The 23,576-nt window shown below is 43.7% G+C and overlaps 1 long non-coding RNA gene across 1 annotated transcript; it reads right to left on the reverse strand.

The window, feature by feature from the left end:
* Nucleotides 1–507: 507 nt before the first annotated feature.
* Nucleotides 508–16,879, reverse strand: LOC115460207. The gene is made up of 3 exons (XR_003940410.1): nt 16,774–16,879; nt 6,359–6,368; nt 508–521 (listed from the first exon to the last, which is right to left on the reverse strand). It is a non-coding gene; the product is annotated as an uncharacterized LOC115460207 (long non-coding RNA).
* Between the last annotated feature and the right edge of the window lie 6,697 nt (nt 16,880–23,576).

Consider the following 23,576-nt stretch of genomic DNA (forward strand, 5'->3'; position numbering starts at 1 on the left):
CAGTGCTTGCAGCTTACATTTTTGGGTCATCCGCAATTCACACAGGCACTCCGGTGCCTTCCCAGTCTGCCGCGTCCGGCCCTCTCTGATGCAAATGCCTGTTGCAAGGGCCAGACGTGGCAGAGGGAAGTCCCTGCAGTGCCTATGTGAATTGCGGGCACCCGAAAATTTAAGCTGCAAGCACTACAGTGGGGGAAGAAGCAGGAAGCAGCAGATGCCTGACCTGCGGAAGGAGAAAGTAGGGAGTGATGCGCTGCAGCACCCCCGAGAGTTTGCTGCGCTGTTCCAGGGTGCTGCGGTGCACAGTTTGGGAACCGCTGCTTCAGATTTAATTGAACTAGACCAAATTTGGCATGGAGAAAAATCCAGTGAAAAGACATATGAATTTGAAAATAAGCCAGAACAGACTGGGGGCTCCAGATAAATAAGTTTCCAAAAAAACTATTTTTATGGGAGAAGCAGTTCCTGCTTTTGCAGCACACACACTTTTGATTAAGTGAAACATAGTAGTTAGAGAATTGCTCCTTTCTAGCTGCCTCTTCCCCCTTCACTGCTTTCCTGGTGATAGACACGCATAAACCCAGCACATACACATCCCACAGACATACACACAAAACACACAGGTATGCACACAAACATAAAACATGAAGATGAATAAGTGGCTCTGCAGATGGTGTCGTCAAGAGCATTTTGGTTTCTAGGACCATAGGATGCTAGAGCTACTGAGCAGAGATGGTGTCCATCTATCGAAGAAGCAGTGTGTTTTTACTAGCAAAAAAGGTGCCGGTACTCAAATGATAGGCCACCCTTCAGGGGTGGGGTGATCACTGAGGGGCCCACCCCACAATAGCCAGGCCCCTTGCAACCAGTCACAGAATGTATGACAAGGCAGAATTGGTGTGTAGAGCCTGAGCTCTTCCATTAAAACTTGGGGACTATGGGTCAATTTTAGCAGACAATGGAAAAGGTGCCGGTGCTCAGTATTCCCAAGTACCCCCTCAAAAAAAGCCCTGGGAAGAAGTGTTTTCAGCAGCAGACTGGATAACCTACCGAAGAGTGCTTTAATCTAGAATTTTTGGGGCAGGGTGACCAAAGCCCCCAAGTAAGGTACAAGCCCTCAGGTAAGTAAGGTATTAAATACCTCTATACAAATGAGAAAAAAGGGGCAACGTCTGGAAAGCAGTATATACTAATGACCAAAGCATGGGAAATAAGGTTTTAGATCTTGAGGCTGTGATGGAAGAGGCTGATTTGGGTTTAGTGGTGATCACAGAGACATGGTTCACAGAGAACCATGTTTAAGATATACTGGGCTATAATCTGTTCAGGAAAGACAGGATAGGAAGAAAGGGAGGTGGAGTGGCATTATACGTTACAGATAATATTTAAGCCACACAATTGCAGGACCTGCAGGGTAAGGAAGAAGCACTTTGGGTCAATCTGGAAAGAGGGAATGGCAAATGTATTTACATTGGTGTGATGTACAGGCCTCCTTCACAAACAGAAGTGGTGGACAGATTTAATTGAAGACATTCAAAATACAGCAATGAAAGGGGAAGTAGTACTAATAGTTGATTTTAATATGCCAGATGTTGATCGGGGTATTCCTAATATGGGGTCTCAAAGAAGCAGGGAGATCCTGGACTCTCTACAAGGGGAGCTACTCCAGCAGTTGATAATGGAACCCACGTGGGATGGGGCCATACTGGGTTTAGCACTTACTAATGGGGAGAGTGGTTCTACTACTACTATCGTTTATCCATTTACTAGACCATACTTATTACAAAAGTAAATCAGAATGGTTTACAATATAAAATAACATTAAAATAATATTAAAACAGTAGATAAACATACTTTGAAATCCATTTGTGATAGGAAAGCACTACAAAAAGACAACACACATACAGATTTCACAGACTATGGTTGTAAAAACATTAGTAAAAACACAAAACTAATAATTTTTTTTTACTTAATTTATCCTTTATTTCTGTTTTAAATATTTGTTTCAACTGACTCTCGAAAAAGATATGTTTTTAAACCTCGACGGAAATGAGTATAAGAATCCTCAAGCCTAAGTTCTTTAGGAAGACAGTTCCAAAGAGACGGTGCTAGAAAGTAGAATGCCGATGTCCGTGTTGATTCCCATTTAGTTTTAGATGGAGAAGGAATTACAAGTCTACTGCTTATTTCTATAGCGCTACTAGACGTACATAGCACTGTACACTTGAACATGAAGAGACAGTCCCTGCTTGAAAGAGCTTACAATCTAATCAGGACAAACAGGACAAATAAGAGATAAGGAAATGAATAAGATGGGAAAGATAAAACATACAAGGGTACTGTACAAGTGAATGGGGGTTATGAGTTAAAAGCAGTAGGTGATCACCTGGCATCAGTAATCACCAGATGGTGTGGTTTAATATTAAGATAGGTGTGGAGAGGGTTCGTTCAAAAGTGAAGGTTCTAGACTCAAAAAAACTAACTTTATTCAGATGGGGGATTAACAGTGGCGTTCCTAGGGGGGCTGACACCCGGGGCGGATCGCCGATGTGCCCCGCCCCCTGGGTGCAGCACCCTCCCCCCCCCGGTGCAGCGCGACCCCCCCCCAGTGAAAGGACACCCCCCCGGGTGCACACCGCTGGGGGGGTGCTGCGCGCCGGTCAGCTTCGTTCGTTTCCATGCTCCCTCTGCCCTGGAACAGGTTACTTCCTAGACAGGCCATGCAGTCTGCCCAGCCAGACAAACGCATAGCATAAGGTATGATGTCATACTGCATATGTATAGTTAATCTTGATTTGACCTTGCCATTTTCAGGGCACTGGCCTTGTTCTTCAACTACTGAAGTTGCCATCGAAGCCCCACTCCAGCCCATTCAAATCTGTCCAGCCACAACCAGGGCACAGACTGTAGAAGTTTGCCTGGCACTGGCTTTGCTTCCCAGTTACTGGTGTTGCTATCTAATTACCAGTAAGCTTGTTTGGTTCCATGCCTTCTAGACAGGATTCCTTTGTGTTTATCCCATGCATTTTTGAATTCTGTTACCGTTTTCATGTCCACTACCTCTCATGGGAGAGGGCCACCTTCTTTATTATTATTATTATTTATTGCATTTGTATCCCACCTTATCCCACCTCTTTGCAGGCTCAAAGTGGCTTACAATACATCATGAGTAGTAGAAGAATGTTAGTAAATAAACATTTAGTATTACAAAGTATTGGCCATCATGATGATAATTAAACAAAGTTATAGTATACAAGCAGATAATTGAGAAACAGTTCTAAACATATATAGGCGAGTTGTGCATATTCACATTGGTTGATTTTTGTGGTATGCTTTATTAAAGAGATGGGTCTTCAGTGATATGCAGAAGTTCATTCTTTCGTCGATCCATTTTAAGCTGCGCGGCAGTGCGTTCCATAACTGTGTGCTCAGGTAGCTAAAGTTTGACGCATGCATTAGTTTGTATTTCATTCCTTTGCAGCTGGGGAAGTGCAGATCAAGGAATGTGCGGGATGATCTTTTGGCATTCAAAAGTACTTCCTGACATTATTCCTGAGTTGGCTCCCCTGCAACCTCAATTCATGTCCTCTAGTTCTACCACCTTCCTGTCTCTGGAAAAGGTTTGAATATAGATTAATACCTTTCAAGAATGTCTCTATCAAATCACCCCTGTCTCTCTTTTCCTCCAGGGTGTACATGTTCAGGTCCTCAAGTCTCTCTTCATATGCCTTTTTACATCCTGTAATGGGGTATCTGCAATATACAGTAAGTGTAACCCCTAAGGGGTTAAATTAAAAGTTTACCTCAGTGGCGCTGAGGTAGTGGTCCGGGGAAGCAAAGGTGCTTTGGCTGAGTCGGCGGCAGTGGTAATGTCGGTGCTGGCGGCGAGTTTCAGCCGTGTTGGATGCAGCAGCACATTTTCATCCTTGGCGGTGCAGGGGCTGAGTGGTGATTCGGGGAGAGACTGCGGCAGCAGCAGGATTCGGCTGCATTGGTGGTGTTTAGAGAGCCGCTGTGGTAAGGGAGAAGCGGCGGTAGCAGGCTGGGAGAGGGTCCAACGTCTGCAGCCGGCGTTTCTGTGTGGGCCGGGGCGATGCAGAAAAGAGAGGCAGTGCGGGGCCAGAGTGGAGCTGCAGCAGTGTGGAGGCAGAGGGGGGAAAGCCCGGGAAAGCCCAAAGAAGCTCTGATTGGCCTTGCGACAGCAGCGGCACCCGCCCAGACACAGGGGAGCAGGGAATCCCATTTCTTAAAGGAGCTGGCTCATTTTAATGGGCAGAGCCAGTTCCTGAAGAGGAGAGAGACCGGCGTGGGACAGGAACAAGTGGGAGAAGTGCTCCGGTGCACTCTCCTGGCGTTTAAAATTTTTTTTCATTGTAATCAGGCATGCGGTTGGCTGGCACGCGCCACAGATGTGTTGGGAGGAGGGAGAAGAGCGGTGACAGCACGAGCTAGATGCCGGCTCGTGGCACAGCTGTGCAGTGGAAGCATGCAGAGGAAAAATTGAAAATATAACACTTCAGAAGATTAAAAAGGTATGGGAAAATATATTTTTATTCAATGTTTTGATAAAGAGCATATATTGAAGATGTTAAAATGTATAAATATGTATTTTAGCTTACTTATTTGAAGTTGTGTTGAAGTTGGCCGCGGCGGTGGCGTTGGGCTACTACGCTCACCCTCCTGTAGTTTCCAACCCCTCCACCTACCGCAGTCTCACTGCTTCTCATCCTTTGAAGCCCATTCCATCCGGCAATTCTACCCGCTACCACTCAAGAGTGGCAGTCATTTACCGCCCCCTGATAAATCCTTCCCTTCCTTCCTCACCGACTTTGATGCTTGGCTCTCCGTCTTTCTTGACCCTTCATCTCCGTCCCTCAATCTCGGAGACTTTAACGTACACGCTGATGACCTATCCGACCCCCACGCTTCTAAGTTCCTCACCCTAACATCCTCCTTCAACCACCAGCTGTGCTCCACCACCCCTACTCACCGTGACGGCCATTGTCTTGACCTCGTCCTCTCCTCCTCCGGCTCACCCTCCAATTTCCACGTCTCAGCTCTTCCTCTCTCCAATCATCACCTGATCACATTCACACTTCTTCACCCCCCCCTCCACCCCGTCCAACTTTAACCACCACCTCCAGGAACCTCCAGGCTATTGACCCCTCCACCTTATCATCTACTATCTCTAATCTCCTCCCCTCCATCACGTCCTCCGAAACTGTCGACAAAGCGGTCTCCGCTTACAATACCGCTCTCTCCTCTGCTTTGGACACCCTCGCACCATCCATCTCCCGTCCCACAAAGCGCACCAATCCCCAGCCCTGACTGACTCCTTGCATCCGTTACCTTCGCTCCTGCACCCAATCCGCTGAGCGCCTCTGGAGGAAATCTCGTACCCTTTCAGACTTCCTCCACTACAAATTCATGCTATCCTCCTTCCACTCCTCCCTATTCCGTGCAAAACAGGACTATTACACTCAATTGACCAATTCTCTCAGCTCCAACCCTCGTCTCTTCACCACCCTTAACTCCCTCCTAAAAGTGCCCCCCGCTCCTACTCCCCCTTCTCTCTCTCCTCAATCACTGGCCGACTACTTCCGCGACAAAGTGCAAAAGATCAACCTTGAGTTCACGACCAAGCCATCACCTCCTCTTCACCCTTTAACCCTCTCCCTCAACCAACCTACCCAGGCCTCTTTCTCCTCCTTTCCTGAGATCACCGAGGATGAAACTTCCCGCCTTCTTTCCTCCTCGAAATGCACCACCTGTTCCTCTGATCCCATCCCCACCAACCTACTCAACACCATCTCCCATACTGTCACCTCCTCCATCTGTCGCATCCTTAACCTCTCTCTCTCCACTGCAACTGTCCCTGACACCTTCAAGCACGCCGTTTTCACACCTCTCCTCAAAAAACCTTCACTTGACCCTACCTGCCCCTCCAACTACCGCCCCATCTCTCTTTTACCCTTCCTCTCCAAAATACTTGAGCGCGCAGTTCACAGCCGCTGCCTTGATTTTCTCTCCTCTCATGCCATCCTCGATCCACTTCAATCTGGTTTTCGCCCTCTGCAGTCGACAGAAACGGCACTCTCTAAAGTTTGCAATGACCTGCTCCTGGCCAAATCCAGAGGTCACTACTCCATCCTCATCCTCCTTGATCTTTCCGCCGCGTTTGACACTGTCAATCATGATTTACTTCTTGCCATGCTGTCCTCTTTTGGGTTCCAAGGCTCTGTCCTCTCCTGGTTCTCCTCTTATCTCTTCCACCGCACCTTCAGGGTACACTCCCATGGATCTTCCTCCAGTCCCATCCCACTATCTGTTGGAGTTCCCCAGGGATCTGTCCTTGGACCCCTTCTTTTCTCAATCTACACCTCTTCCCTGGGCTCGCTGATCTCGTCTCATGGTTTTCAGTATCATCTTTATGCTGATGACACCCAGCTATACCTCTCCACACCTGACATCACTGCAGAGACCCAGGCCAAGGTATCGGCCTGTTTATCCGACATTGTGGCATGGATGTCCAACCGTCACCTTAAACTGAACATGTCCAAGACCGAGCTCCTCGTCTTTCCTCCTAAACCCACTTCTTCTCTTCCTCCACTCTCTATCTCAGTTGATAACACCCTCATCCTCCCCGTCCCATCTGCCCGCAACCTTGGAGTCATCTTTGACTCCTCCCTCTCCTTCTCTGCGCATATCCAACAGACTGCCAAGACCTGTCGCTTCTTCCTCTTCAACATCAGCAAAATTCGCCCTTTCCTCTCTGAGCACACCACCAGAACTCTCGTCCACGCTCTCATTACCTCTCACCTTGATTACTGCAACTTACTCCTCACCGGCCTCCCACTCAGCCATCTATCCCCCCTTCAATCCATTCAGAACGCTGCCGCACGTCTTATATTCCGCCAGAACCGATATACTCATATCACCCCTCTCCTCAAATCACTTCATTGGCTTCTGATCAGATATCGCATACAATTCAAGCTCCTCCTCCTCCTTACCTACAAATGCACTAGGTCTGCGGCTCCTCACTACCTCTCCACCCTCATCTCCCCCTATGTTCCCGCCCGTAACCTCCGCTCACAGGACAAAGCCCTTCTCTCAGTACCCTTCTCCACCACTGCCAACTCCAGGCTCCACTCATTCTGCCTTGCCTCACCCTATGCCTGGAACAATCTTCCTTTACCCATATGCCATGCCCCCTCCCTACCCATCTTCAAATCTCTGCTTAAAACTCACCTCTTCAATGCTGCCTTCGGCGCCTAACCGCTTGAGAAATATAGAATGCCCCAATCTATCCACCCTATCAGATTAACTGTTCACTTGTCCTCTAGATTGTACACTTGTCTTTAGATTGTTCTCTTGTCTTTTAGATTGTAAGCTCTTTGAGCAGGGACTGTCTTTCTATGTTTAAATTGTACAGCGCTATGTAACCCTAGTAGCGCTTTAGAAATGTTAGTAGTAGTAGTAGTAGTACAGGGGCTCGTGAGTAGGCTCGTTTCAGGCTGTGACATAGAAAAAGTTCTAAACTGTATTTTTAGGCAGTTGGGAGGTAGGTTTGATGCTGAATGGACCTGTGCTGTTGGTCTCTGTCAGCTGAGAGAAAAAAAAATCTGTTTTAAAAACAGATTAAGTGGGAATTTAAAATTTTAATTCAAGAAGCCTCGCAGTTTGATTTAGGCTTCTATTTGTGTGATTGTGAGCTGAGGTGAAAGCTCCTGACCATAGAGAAATAAAGGTCCAGATAATATAAGTTGTTTGATTACTTACTGTGACATAGCAAGTTCACTACTTGCTATTTTAAGCTTTAATATTAACTGAGTACATCTTATGTACACTGTTAAGTTTATTCATTCTGGACTATGTGAGAAATTATTGAATAATAAATCTCTACAGAGAATTAAAGTAAATTACTTTGGAAAAAGTAATTAAGCTGAATTAAAGTTTATTGCAGCCGTTGGCTGTTCTGTATCAGAGAACCTTAAGGTCTCTGAGTATTATCATAAGGCCAGTGGTTTAATATTTGGTGATAATTATTTTGAGATTTTAAAAATTATTTGTGGGTGGGTTAGCGTAGAGTTAAATAATTATAAATTATTTTTAATGGGGAAAGCTAGGTAGGGAAATGATTTAAAAATTATAAAGCAAAATTCTTTGGTTGACTAACAGGCTTATTTTCAAAAGTGATCGCCGGCCATTTCCCAACATAAATTGGGAGATGGCCGGCGATCTCTCAAAAGCGGCGAAATTGGTATAATCGAAAGCGGCTTTTTTGACAGTATCGCTGCTTTCCCATCGCCTCGCCGGTGAAAGTTCAAGGGGGCGTGTCGGCGATGTAGTGAAGGCGGGACATGGGCGGGCATGGGCGTGGCTATCGGCTTTCGCGGATAATGGAAAAAAAAGCAGTGTTAAGAAGTATTTCGCCAGGTTTACTTGGTCCTTTTATTTTCACGACCAAGCCTCAAAAAGGTGCCCCAACTGACCAGATGACCACCGGAGGGAATGGGGGATGACCTCCCCGTACTCCCCCAGTGGTCACCAATCCCCTCCCACACTAAAAATAAAAATCTTTTTTACCAGCCTGTATGCCAGCCTCAAATGTCATACCCAGCTCCCTGAAAGCAGTATGCAAGTCCCTGGAGCAGTTTTTAATGGGTGCAGTTCACTTCAGGCAGTCAGACCCAGGTCCATCCCCCTCCTACCTGTTACACTTGTGGTGGTAAATGTTAAGCCCACCAAACCCCCCCAAAACCCACTGTACCCACATGTAGGTGCCCCCCTTCACCCATAAGGGCTATGGTAATGGTGTAGAGTTGTGGGGAGTGGGTTTGGGGGGGATTTGGGGGGGATTTGGGGGGCTCAGCACCCAAGGTAAGGGAGCTATGCACCTGGGAGCTTTTTTTGTATTTTTTAAAAATTTGTAGAAGTGCCCCCTAGGGTGCCAGGTTGGTGTCCTGGCATGTCAGGGGGACCAATGCACTACAAATGCTGGCTCCTCCCATGACCAAATGCCTTGGGATTTCGCCGGGTTTGAGATCGCCGGCATTTTTTCCATTATCGCTGAAAAACAAAACCGGCGATCTCAAACCCGGCGAAGTCTGGCATTTGGCCGGGTTAAACCGTATTATTGAAAAAAAAGATGGCCGGCCATCTTTTTTGATAATACCGTTCTGGCCAGCTGTTGAGCCGCCACCAAACTAGATCGCCAGTTATGCCTCTCTAAATTAGTTAGGGTTCAGGTTTTCCCCTTTAAGTTCTTAAAGAGTAACGTAGTAGGTACCTCCAGACCTGGTTCCAAGTTTCAGTTGTCATCACATCTAAGGTACTCAACGATAAAAGAAAGACCAAGATCAGAAGAAATACAAGAAAAGTTGAAGAAATAGCTAAGTATTATTCAAAGTACACTAAGACAGAGAAATCTAAGATACTAGGGAAAAATATTTAATATTTACCTGCTCGATAGACAAGGAACCTGTAAAAAAAAACATTAAGAATGAATTCCTACAAATTAAAGTAATTTAGAGTAAACTGTTGATGTTAAATCTGTGTTAAAATACAAATTTTGTTTATTCAAAGAAGATACTTATCTGACAAGTCTTCTGTCAGAGTTCTGAAAAGCAATGATTTGGTAATCTATAGAACAAGAAAAACATTGTTAAATATAGTAAAGATGTAATGTTAAATTAACAATTTTAATAAATTTATTTTAAAGGTACAGCATCTGCCTATTTGAGTTACTTACTTTAGATTTCTTTCCCTCGTATTTTTGAAATAGGACGGCGAGGTTAGTGACAATATTTGGGCCTTTACCTCCGTTTTGATGAAGTATATATGAGGTATTAATCTGGGTATAATAGGATATACTTTTCATCCTTGAAGGTGGGGTCACATAAGCTTTGAAAAGTCCCAGTTCAACACTCTGGTTGCTCTTTTCCAGTTCTTGCACATGCTCCCTGAGTGGTGTAGAATGAGTAGAAGTAAATCGATTTTTTACTCGTTCCAAAAGTACAAAGACTAGGGGACACTTGAGGAAGTTACATGGAAATAATTTTAAAACAAATAGGAGGAAATATTTTTTCACTCAACAAATAGTTGTTCTTGTTGGAATGTAATTGTATTTTACATGCATTGCCTGTCACCTATTATTTCTCTGTGATTACTCTGTGACCTCTGATGTGAATTACTTAGAGAGGTCACACAGCTATGCAACTTCCTGTGGGGGATAGATGCAGCAGATGCAGCACATGGAGCACATGGAGCTCATGATCTCTCCTAACCTGAGAGGATCTATGGTGGTGTGAGCATCCATTACCATCTAAGCACATGGAAGGAGCTGATAATACAAATGTATAGTAATATGTATATATAAGCCTGTCTGATTATAATCTAACTACAAACTGTGAGTAAACAGATGTTTTGTTACTTCAACTTTAAAGTGACTCAGCAGTGAATTATTCAGGGGTGTATGAGAGAGAGATGAAGAAAGAAATTAACATTTCTAAAGCTGAAGCTGTGTGTATAAAAATCTGCTAATTATTTACTACAAATAATCCAACAAAAGGGTTATGGGCCCAGGGTCCAGGAATTGAAAAAGAAGAGAAATATTACCAGGCAGAAAAAAAGGCCACATTTTTCTCTTAAGTTTTAAAGGAAAGATTCAGTCTGTCTCTCTCTCCCCCCACACAGCAGACAGAAGGCTAAGAAAATGGCTGAGGGAAGAAATTCACCATTGTTCTATTCTCTCAAGGTGCCTAGATTAACTGAGTTTAATTATCAGCAGTGGGAACTAAGATTCATATGTATCCTTCGAGCAAAAAGATTAGATATATGCTTAGACCAAGACAGAACAGCTGAAAATATGGCTGAATGGGACAATGCAAACTATTATGTGAAGTGCATGCTTTTGGAAGCTCTCTCAGAGAAACAAGCCATATTAGTGGAGGGAAAAGATACACCAAAGGACATTTTATATAAACTGAGAACTATGTATGCAACTACATATGCAAAGCAGCAACCAATTTGGTTGGCAGAGTTGAATGAAACCAAATTAAGGGATAAAAGTAAATGTAATGATCACATTATGCATCTTATGTCTTCATTTCAAAAGCTAGAACTTTCTGGAATTCCCATGTGTGATGCATTGAAAAGAGCATTTCTTTTTACCTCACTATCAAAGAAGTTTGATGTTTTTAGGTCTGTAAATGAGGCCATTGAAGGGCAATCTTTTGAACAGGCAACATCAAAACTAAGGCAGGAATGCATAATAAATGATTCTGAGGAGATGTGTTCTCAAAGTCAGTCAGAGAGAAATGAAACAAATTTCTTGGCAAAGAACAGAGGAAGGCGGAGCTATGGGAAAACTCCACCCAAGGGCAAGCTGATTTGCTACTCATGTGGAAAGGAGGGACATGTATCTAAATGGTGTAAGGAAACACAAAACACTCCCTCTAGCTCACCTAAGCCAATGGAACTAAAGAATTTTCAAACCAGGAAATGTATGAAGGACAAAGATAAACACAAGGGCTTTCTAATGGCAGAAAAATCTTTGACTATGGTAAATAATAATTCAAATGAAAGTACTTGGATTTTGGATTCGGGGAGCACATGCCATTTAACCAATTGTAAGGATTTCTTTCAGGAAATGTGTCCAGAGGAAGGTATTCTTAAAACTGCAAACGCAGGGACTGCTAAGATCCAAGCAAAGGTATTGGATTCTTAAAATGCAAAGTGTCTAATGAAGTTAAAGAAATTCCTGTAAGTGATGTCTTGTATATTCCCCAAGCAGTTTGCAATATGCTTAGTGTATCTACATTAGATAAGAAGGGATTTGTGATTCATTTTGAAAATAGTAAGTGCACAATCTCTAAAAATGATGAAGTGTATGCTGAAGCTTTTATGCATAATGATGTTTATAAGCTGAACATTTCAGGTGAAGCCTCACATATGGTGCAAGTAAGGAAGAATGATGGTAAATGTAGTCTGGAAATCTGGCACCGCCGCCTGGGACATCGTGATTCTAAGGTGATCCAGGATCTTTACAGTAAGCAACTAGCCACTGGCATTCAGATAAGTGCAGATGCTGGTAAAATGGAGAAATGCATAGACTGTGTTACTCAAAAAGGTGTGAGACCCTCATTTCCTGCATACACAGGAAATAGGAGTAATAAAGTGCTGGACTTAATACACAGTGACTTATGTGGACCGTTTAATATCCCATCATTGGGAAATAACAGATTTGTGCTAATATTCTTGGATGATTTCTCTAGATATTGTGTGGCCTATTTGCTGAAAGAAAAAAGTCAAGTCACAGACATGCTGAAGAAATACGTAGCCATGGTGAGCAATAAATTTGAAAGAAAACCAAAGGTTCTTCAGACCGACAATGGTGGTGAGTTCACTTCACAGAGCATGTGCACATTTCTAGAACAAGAAGGCATTCAACATTTCACAACAGTAGCTTATACACCAGAGCAAAATTCTGTTGCAGAGAGAAAATTTAGGTCACTTGTGGAAATGACCAGATGTATGCTGTCAGATAGCAATCTCCCTAAAAGACTATGGGGGGAAGCCATTCTCACAGCAGTGTACCTACAAAACAGAATGCCAACTAAAGGCGCTGAGCGCACACCACATGAGACATGGCATGGTAGGAAGCCAAACCTGTCAAACATAAGAACATTTGGAAGTACAGCATATGCTCATGTACCAAAGCAAAGAAGGCATAAGCTGGATTCCACAACACAAAGGGGCATTTTAGTTGGCTATGCTCCAGGACACAAAGGATATAGAATTTTGAATCTGAAAACTGGCATTGTTGGCATAAGACATGTTACATATTTTGATGAAAACAAAAGGGTTGATAAAGGCTGGATTATCCCAGATGAGCCTTATCATCCAGAATATGAAACTAGAACCATAATAGACATGCCAGTGTATATAAATGCCATACCAAGGCAGATGTCTGAAAGCAACTCACCTGTATCTAACGAGGAACAGGCAGAGGAAGCAGACACAGAAAGGATCATCGCAGAAGACAGTACAGTTGGAGAAGGGGAATCAATTGGAGAAGAACTCTCAGATTTAGAGGATGCGGAAAGGTCAGACCAACCTGTTGTCAGACGCTCATCCAGGGAAAACAAAGGTGTTCCACCCCCAAGACTGTCTTACCTAACAAAGTCAGCAGAAGCTCAAGAGCCCTTAACATGGGATGAGATTGAGAAAATGCCAGCAGAAGAAGCTGCTGAATGGCGTAAAGCTGCACAAGAAGAAATTGATGCATTGGATAAAAATAATACTTGGATTCTTACAAAATTACCTCCTGGCAAGAAAGCTATAGGATGCAAATGGGTATTCAAGTTAAAAAGGAATGCACAAGGAAAAGTGGAAAGGTATAAAGCCAGATTAGTGGCAAAGGGATATCTTCAAAAATATGGAGAAGATTTTGATGAAGTGTTTGCACCTGTAGTGAAACACACGACAATAAGAACACTTCTGAGCATTGCAGTCTCAAAAGGCATGCAAGTCAACCACATTGATGTGAAAACAGCGTTTCTTCACGGAGATATAACTGAAGACTTGTACATGGAACAGCCAACAGGTTTCATAAATACAAAACAAAGACAGCTAGTGTGTAAATTAAACAAAGGTCTTTATGGATTAAAGCAAAGTGAAAAATGTTGGAATGAAAAATTGCATGAAATATTGACAAATTTAGGATTTAAGCAAGGTGAAGCAGATAAATGCTTGTACACTAGGTGCACAAATGGACAATATGCATACATTTTAGCTTTTGTTGATGATCTGCTCATGGCAAGCAAAAGTGAGCAAGAGTACAAGGACATTGTAAAGTGTTTAAACCACAATGTTGAGATAAAAGAACTTGGTAATGTGTCATACTATCTTGGTATAGAAATTGAGAAACAAAATGATGGTTCTTATCTTCTAAGCCAGAAGCAGAAAATAAATGAGCTTATTGAAAGTTTAGGTATGCAAGATGCCCAAGTTGTAAGCACTCCCATGATCACTGATTTTCTGAAGGATGAAACAGTAAGAGAACCTTTACCAGATAACATCCAATATAGATCAGCCATAGGTAAGCTTTTATATCTAGCTACCACATACAGGGCTGATATAGCAAATGCAGTAGGAATTTTGAGCAGAAGGGTCAGCTCACCTACCAAATCAGATTGGACTGCAGTTAAAAGGATGGTAAGGTATTTAAAGGGTACCATTGATTGTAAATTAAAGATTTCAGCCAATAGTAATCCAAAACTAATATGTTACTGTGATTCAGATTGGGCAGGGGATCATTCTGATTATAAATCCACAAGTGGATATGTGTTTATGTATGGAAATGTACACATTTCATGGGCCAGTCATAAACAAAGTATTGTGAGTTTGTCTTCTACAGAAGCTGAATATGTGGCCGTATCGGAAGCGTGCAGAGAACTGATGTGGATTGAAAAACTTATGCTGGATTTCGGAATAGCTGAAAAGAGACCAATCCAGATAATGGAAGATAATCAGAGCTGCATCCGACTGTCACAGAATGACAAGGTTCAGTCACGCACCAAGCACATCGCAACGAAATACCACAACGTGCGAGAGTTGGCAAAAGAAGGGGTCATCAGTCTACACTATTGTCACACCAGTGAGATGACAGCTGACATCATGACCAAACCGTTACCCAGAGAACATTTTGTGAATCTGCGTATAAAGCTTGGACTTTGTATGAATAAATAATTGCATGACAGTTATGCATGAGAAGGGGTTTGTTGGAATGTAATTGTATTTTACATGCATTGCCTGTCACCTATTATTTCTCTGTGATTACTCTGTGACCTCTGATGTGAATTACTTAGAGAGGTCACACAGCTATGCAACTTCCTGTGGGGGATAGATGCAGCAGATGCAGCACATGGAGCACATGGAGCTCATGATCTCTCCTAACCTGAGAGGATCTATGGTGGTGTGAGCATCCATTACCATCTAAGCACATGGAAGGAGCTGATAATACAAATGTATAGTAATATGTATATATAAGCCTGTCTGATTATAATCTAACTACAAACTGTGAGTAAACAGATGTTTTGTTACTTCAACTTTAAAGTGACTCAGCAGTGAATTATTCAGGGGTGTATGAGAGAGAGATGAAGAAAGAAATTAACATTTCTAAAGCTGAAGCTGTGTGTATAAAAATCTGCTAATTATTTACTACAAATAATCCAACAGTTCTCTGGAACTCTTTGCTGGAGGATGTGGTAACGGCGGTTAGCGTATCTGGGTTTAAAAAAAGGTTTGGATAAATTCCTGGAGGAAAAGTCCATAGTCTGCTATTGAGACAGACATGGGAAGCAACTGGTTGCCCTGGGATTTGTAGTATGGAGTGTTGCCACAATTTGGGTTTCTGCCAGGTACTTGTGACCTGGCTTGGCCACTGTTTGGAAAACAGGATACTGGGCTAGATGGACCATTGGTCTGACCCAGTATGGCTACTCTTATGTTCTTATGTTATGTCCCATGAGGAGGTTACCACTTCAGTTGCCAGAATCACCCCCAATGACACAGTTCATTAAAAAAAATCAAAAAGAGAGAAATTCTCCAAAACACTGCCTTATCTTCAGCAGCTATTTATTCATGCAGTACTCAGTTCAATTATTTCACCACTAGAGTGTCCCCTTTTACCATCCACCCCTTCTCCCTTTCTCCATTCTACTTCCCTAGGAGTCTTTTAATGGAGAAACAGAAAATCCAATGTCTTTCTCTTATCATTTTTGTTCAAACCTCAAACCCCAAAAAGACCAGGTTAAAAAAAAAAATACAGCCTTGGCTTTTCTGGTTTTTGCCAGGGCTGTGCATCCCTCATCCCTCCTCCCTCCCAGTGTTTGAAAGCACACTGGAACTGCCTGCAGCTGCTTTCAAACTAAAACCTTCCAGCCCAGTTTTCTTTACAAAAATATAGATAGCAAGATAAAGTTCACAAACTTAACTCAGTGGGATTGAGGTCTCCTGCCCCTTTGGTCTCCATGCATTATATCTCCTCTACCTCCTTCTCTCTCTCTGATCACAGCAGGCTTTTTTACCCAGGCATCTTCCCTGAGAGAAATAGCCCCATCTATTTCTAAGCCTCACTTTGGCTCCCAGGGTATACTGCTTACTGAGTCAGGAACAAGGGCTGACGCTAAGTCCTGGCATGTCCCTAAGGACTGACTCCTTTCCCTTCAGGAAAGCACTGGTGTGGAGCACGACAATATGGTTATAATGAAATGTAAGTTGCCCCTCTTCAACTTCCCTGGGCCTTATGTTACTTACAATATCTTCCCATCTAAATGATCCCGGAGAAAGATAACACACCTCCCTTTCTGAGGCCATGCACATTTTTCTCCCTTCCAGGGTTCTGTGTCTGTCCTGAGAAAGACATCACTAAGCACTTCTGGGAAGGGTTTAGAACTTCTTGGTAGGTGCTCACCCCTCTCTTGCTGCAAGCCTTCCTGGGATGCACAGCCAGCTATCCAGGTAAAATTCCTCACCCTTCTTATAGTATTTGCAGGGCAATAAGATATGAAGAGACAACAGGGAGACCAGGAGGGTGTCTCATACATCACAGTCCTTATAAGATAGAGCCTCCAAAACACAGTACTCCAAGTGGAGGCCCCACCAATGACTTGTATAGGGGCCTCAACACCGCCTTTCTTCTGCTACCCAAAGAGATTTCGTAACAGGAGATGGCATGATGTCACAAGGCTGAAGCCAGTCTCCACCTACGCCACTCAAGGAGGTTTTAATTCTCCCCAGTGTAGCTGCTACCATCTTGGCACACCCAAAACAATTAAATTGATAGGGCAACAAGCTCCGCCTATTAACTTCAGCCCACATAATGGCCAGATAGGCTCATGCTGTCTCTTGTTATCAAACCTCCTTGGTTATACCGCTCTCTATACATCCTAGCATCCTTCTGGCTATGGCCACCACCTTGTCACATTGTTTCATCACCTTGAATACCTCCTGCACCTCTCTGAGTCTGATTTGAAAAGCAACTCTGTAAAGGTACACCTCAGTGCAATCAGTGCTTATCTCCATGTAGGAGGTAAGCCCATCTTGTGGCAACCCTCGATGATACTAATTTCGCTGCCATTATTTCCCTTAATGAAACACTGTATACAGTGGCTAACTGGCTCCTCTCCTGTAGATTGAAAACTCAACCCAGGAAAAACATAGGCCCTACTTATGACTTGTTCAGGGACCCCCTCCCCCCATCCAGATCTGCCCATTACTCTAGCCGTCTCTCCTGTCATTTTTGAGCTCACTCAAAGTCATAGGTGTTACATTCGATTCAGCTCTCACCTATCACTCTCATATCTCAACCGTAGTGCAACGCTGCTTTTACAAACTTAAAATGATCTCTTCAATTCACTACCTTTTTACTAAACTAGCTCTATGAGTTGTCATCCACTCCCTCGTGATCTCCTTCCTAGATTACTGCAGCAGTCTCCTACATGTCACAACCCCCTCTGAAAAATGCTACCTCCAACTAGTTCAGAATACTGCTGTGAAACTCTTAAAGATATGACCATGCCACACCTCTTCTTATAGATGAGCACTGATTCCCTATTGCTCACACAATAACTTTCAAAATTCTCGCTCTGACTCATAAAATTCACTATTCAAACATTCCCCTTTACCTCACATGACACTTGATCCGTTACACCCATCTAGATCCCTACATCCTTCTTCCTCCAAACTACTACATGTCCCTTCCATATGCCAGCTCTGCTTTGATTCTATTCGCTCTAAAATCTTTAGTGTAACAGCCACCCCTACCCTCTGAAATTCCTACCCCTTTCTCTGTGTTCTTTGACTAACCACTCTGAATTCCATGCCGCCCTTAAAACCTTCCTTTTTAAAGATGGTTTTAACCGTCCTAGCACACCGTAGCTACTCCTCTAGATTTTCACAGATGCAATTGGCCTGTGTTCCTGTATGGACAGCGCAGGATCTTCTTTTCCCCTTCCTTCTAGGGATCCTCTTTCCTATATATTTATGGAGTTCCTCCTCCCCTATCCTCCTGTTTCATTTTTACCTACTGCTTCTCTCTTCTCCTTCTAGATTATTTATTAGTTATGTAAGTCACTCTGAAGGCCTTGCCATAGAGTGGTATATCAAACTAATAATAAACTTGAAACTTGTACAGCTTCTAGTTGTTCTATTCATGAGAGATTTGCTGTTGATGAAGCCCCCGGTCTAACCTCCTACTATGTTGTGGGATCTCAATGTCGTTCTCACTCAGCCGATGAAAGCTCTTTGTGAGCCACATGTCTCCTGTCATCTGAAGTATCTGACTTGGAAACTTGTGTTTTTGGTGGCGGTCACTTCAGCTTGCAGAGTCAGTGAGCTTCAGGTCCTAGTAGCTGATGCATCTTACATAAAATTTCATCACAATAGAATAGTTCTTTGCATGCACCCTAAGTTCCTTCCTAAGGTGGTGTTGGAGTTCCATCTTAACTAGTCAATCCTTCTGCCAATATTTTTCCCCAAACCACATGCACATCCTGATGAAAGTGCACTGCTTAATGTAGACTGCAAGTATGCCTTAGCCTCCTATTTGGAGTAGACTAAAGCCAATAGACAGTTCACCCATCTTTTTGCATCTTTTGATCCAAACAGGATGGGGGTGGCCATCAGCAAACACACATTGTTCAATTGGCTAGGATTGCATCTTCTTCACTTATGGCCAGGCTGAGCTAACTCCTGGGGGGTCATATTATGGCTCATAATGTCAGAGCCAAGGCTAAGTTGGTAGCCCACTTGAGATCAGCCTCCGTTGAGGAGATATGCAAGGCTGCGACGTGGTCTTCAGTCCACATTTTCAAATCACATTGTCGGTCAGACAGTCTTGCAAAATTTGTTTGGTGTCTAAAATCCAACTCCACCCTCTGAGGCCCAGTTTTGTTCTGTTCCAAGCTGCAACTTTGCAACTAGTTTGTACATACATTCAGGTTCATTGACCTCATGGCCTCAATGATTTCAGTCCTTGTTGTCATTTTCAATGAGCCTGGTAGCTAGGGATTCCTTCATGTAAGAATACAACTGACCTGCTTGTCCTCAGAGAAAGTGAAGTTGTAGCAGGTGTTCTACAAAGACAGTAGGCCAAGTTTTCTCAGATACTATCCCACCTCCCCTAGGAGTTGTTGTCTTCTTCATCTATAACATTTGACTGATGGACCTGTGTTTGTGCATCAGGTGGGAAAGTACCTCTAATGCACAATGGGACTAGAACTTTAACTAATATGTGGTAGACAGCATCCACACCAGGCTTTGTCAGATGATATCACTCACACATGAGAATACTTAGCCTGCTGTCCTCAGAGAGCAAAGGGGGTGGGATCCGATATAGTGCCTTTCCATGTTTGCAATCAAAGTGTTTTACATATTATATACAGGTAATGGAGGGTTCAGTGACTTGCCCAGAGTCACAAGGAGCTGCAGTGGGAATTGATCTCAGTTCACCAGGATCAAAGCTTGCTTCACTAACTACATATAAGTACATAAGTATTGCCATACTGGGACAGACCAAAGGTCCATCAAGCCCAGCATCCTGTCTCCAACAGTGGCCAATCCAGGTCTCAAATACCTGGCAAGATCCCAAAAAAGTACAAAACATTTTATACTGCTTATCCCAGAAATAGTGGATTTTCCCCAAGTCCAATTTAATAATGGTCTATGGACTTTTCCTTTAGGAAGCTGTCCAAACCTTTTTAAACTCCGCTAAGCTAACCACCTTTACCACATTCTCTGGCAACGAATTCCAGAGTTTAATTACACATTGAGTGAAGAAAGATTTTCTCTGATTCGTTTTAAATTTACTACTTTGTAGCTTCTTCGCATGCCCCCTAGTCCTAGTATTTTTGGAAAGAGTAAACAGATGCTTCACGTCTACCCGTTCCACTCCACTCATTATTTTATAGACCTCTATTATATCTCCCCTCAGCCACCTTTTCTCCAGGCTGAAGAGCCCTAGCCGCTTTAGCCTTTCCTCATAGGGAAGTCGTCCCATCCCCTTTATTATTTTTGTCGCCCTTCTCTGCACCTTTTCTAATTCCACTATATCTTTTTTGAGATGTGGAGACCAGAATTGAACACAATATTCGAGGTGTGGTCGCACCATGGAGCGATACAAAGGCATTATAATGTCCTCATTTTTGTTTTCCATTCCTTTCCTAATAACACCTAACATTCTATTTGCTTTCTTAGCCGCAGCAGCACACTGAGCAGAAGGTTTCAATGTATCATCAACGACTACACCTAGATCCCTTTCTTGGTCTGTGACTCCTAACGTGGAACCTTGCATGACGTAGCTATAATTCGGGTTCCTCTTTCCCACATGCATCACTTTGCACTTGCTCACATTAAACGTCATCTGCCATTTAGACGCCCAGTCTCCCAGTCTTATAAGGTCCTCTTGTAATTTTTCACAATCCTCCAGTGATTTAACGACTTTGAATAACTTTGTGTCGTTGGCAAATTTAATTACCTCACTAGTTACTCCCATCTCTGTCATTTATAAGTATGTTAAACAGCAGCGGTCCTAGCACAGACCCCTGGGGAACCCCACTAACTACCCTTCTCCATTGAGAATACTGACCATTTAACGTCAGACTCTCCGGTCTATAATTTCCTGGTTCTCCTTTTAAAAATCGGCGTTACATTTGCCACCCTCCAATCTTCCGGTACCACGCTTGATTTTAAGGATAAATTATATATTACTAACAATAGCTCCGCAAGTTCATTTCTCAGTTCTATCAGTACTCTGGGATGAATACCATCCGGTCCAGGAGATTTGCAACTCTTCAATTTGTAGAGCTGCCCCATTACATCCTCCAGGTTTATAGAGAATTCATTTAGTTTCTCTGACTTGTCAGGTTCGAATACCATTTCTGGCACCGGTATCTCTCCCAAGTCTTTCTCGGTAAAGACCAAAGCAAAGAATTCATTTAATCTTTCCGCTATGGCTTTGCCTTCCCTGATCGCCCCTTTTACCCCTCGGTCATCTATTGGTCCAACCGATTCTTTTGCTGGCTTCCTGCTTTTAATATACCTAAAAAAAATGTTTACTATCCTGCTTATAATCGAAAGAGAAAAACGCCTAGCGACCCAAATCGGGAGATGGGTGTCTTTTTCCCGTGGGCGCCCAAATCGGTATAATCGAAAGCCGATTTTGGGCGTGTCCAACTGCAATCCATCGCGGAAACGGGTAAAGTTGACGGGGCATGTCGGAGGTGTGGTGAAGGCGGAACTGGGGCGTGGTTATCGGCCGAGGAGAGATGGGCATCTTTAGCTGATAATCGAAAAAAAAGGCGTTTTTATCGTGATTTTGGGTCACTTTTTTTGGACCCTTTTTTTTCACGAACAAGTCCCAAAAAAGTGCCCCAACTGCCCAGATGACCACTGGAGGGAATCGGGGATGACCTCCCCGGAGTCCCCCAGTGGTCACTAACCCCCTCCCACCAAAAAAAAAAACCACTTTAAAAACTTTTTTCCCAGCCTTTATGCCAGCCTCAAATGCCGTACCCACCTCCATGACAGCATAATGTGTTCTATCCTCTGACAGCCTTTCCCTGATTCTGATGTGGCTCTCGGGTGAGTGTGACACCTTTTCTGTTATGTGGGTGTAGGGTATTGGGCTCCATAATTCCACTAGCTTGTGGCAAATGCTCACGATGTTGGTAGTTGGTAGGCTCTACTCCCATGGTACTTTCCCCCTGCTTACTGGGTCAGAGTGTGCCCTGTTTTGTTTCCGGTAGTCCATGAGGTAGTGGCCATTTTTGTAAGCCAGTTTTAGATCCCTTTCACGTGTTAGCCACGTTACAGAACTTAGTTCTTACCTTGAATGTGGCTGAAAGAGGGCATTGTACACCATTCTGCCAGCTCTGACCTACCTCAGTACCAGGGAGACTCGTTGCCAGTGGGGCACAACCTCTGATCTGTAGTTAACTGTGAGTAAGCGTGCTTATTCCAATAAAGAACGTTTTCAGAGAGATTAGTCTTCAGGTGTCAACTGGTGTGCCAAGGTTATACAGCAGCAACAAGTCCTAGAGGCCTGCGTGTATGCAGGTCCCTGGAGCACTTTTAGTGGGTATCGCAGTGCACTTCAGCCAGGTGGACCCAGGCCCATGCCCCCCTACCTGTAACACTTGTGCTGGTAAATGGGAGGTCTCCAAAACCCACTGTACCCACATGTAGGTGCCCCCTTCACCCCTAAGAGCTATGGTAGTGTTGTACATTTGTGGGTAGTGGGTTTTGGGGGAGGGGGCTTGGGTGCTCAGCACCCGTTGTAAGGGAGCTATGCATGTGGGATCTTTTTCTGACGTCCACCGCACTGACCTCTAGGGTACCCAGTTGGTGTCCTGGCATATCAGGGGGGCCAGTGTACTACGAATCCTGGCCCCTCCCATGACCAAATGGCTCGGATTAGGACGTTTCTGAGCTGGGCGTTTTTAGTTTCCATTATCGCTAAAAAAAAACAAATGCCCAGTTGAAAAACGTCCATTTTTTTCGAAAATATGGTCTCTCCTGTCTCTTCACGTACCCGTTTTCGGACATAGATGCCCATGGAGATAGGCGTTCGCGTTCGATTATGCCTCTCCACGTGTTTTTGCCTCCAACGCAATCTTTTTTTCAAAGTCCCTCTTAGCCTTCCTTATCAGCGCTTTGCATGTGACTTGACATTCCTTATGCCGTTTCTTATTATTTTCAGTTGGTTCCTTCTTCCATTTTCTGAAGGATTTTCTTTTAGCTCTAATAGCTTCCTTCACCTCACTTTTTAACCATGCCCGCTGTCGTTTGGTCTTCCGTCCTTCTTTTTTAATACGCGGAATATATTTGGCCTGGGCTTCCAGGATGGTGTTTTTGAACAGCATCCACGCCCTACTAGGCTACTCCTCCACTCCACTTGCTACAGGTGAGTAGCTTCACTTTTTATACTGCTTATCCTAGCACAAAATCTAGGAGCTCCACTTGTACAGCACTGTGTCAATAATAAGCACACAATTGAGTCCCTGCGCTGCCTTGTGATCGATCATGTCACCCCCCACCCGAGAGGAGGGGATCTTAATAGAAGATTATTGCAGCAGAAAACTTTTTGGATATACCATCTAGCGACGGTAGAACCCAATGGACTTAACACTTACATCCATTGGGGTTGTTACATGTAATTATCACCAGCTGGATTGCGGAAGTAACTTGCTGAGGCTGGCACTTCCGATATGGTATAAAAAGAATGCCAGCGCCATGTTTGAATCCTTGGAGTACAATCTTGAGTAGTAGGAGTAAGCCACGAGTCAATGTATATTAGTGGGTGTGCCATATGGATGGAGTTCGAGCTAATATTTTCCCATTTTGCATTTGCAGGATTTTCCCTTGACAGAGCACTGAAGCAAAACAGGCACCTGTCAGGTCATTGATTACTCCTGGGATTGCACACGTTTATATGCACAGATAAGTGTTATAAGTCATCTCCGCTACAATGAATGATAACATTTTTGTTGATATAACATTGGTCACATGATTCT

This window comes from Microcaecilia unicolor, chromosome 1 (assembly GCF_901765095.1).
Source record: "Microcaecilia unicolor chromosome 1, aMicUni1.1, whole genome shotgun sequence".
In the NCBI taxonomy this organism is placed as follows: domain Eukaryota; kingdom Metazoa; phylum Chordata; class Amphibia; order Gymnophiona; family Siphonopidae; genus Microcaecilia; species Microcaecilia unicolor.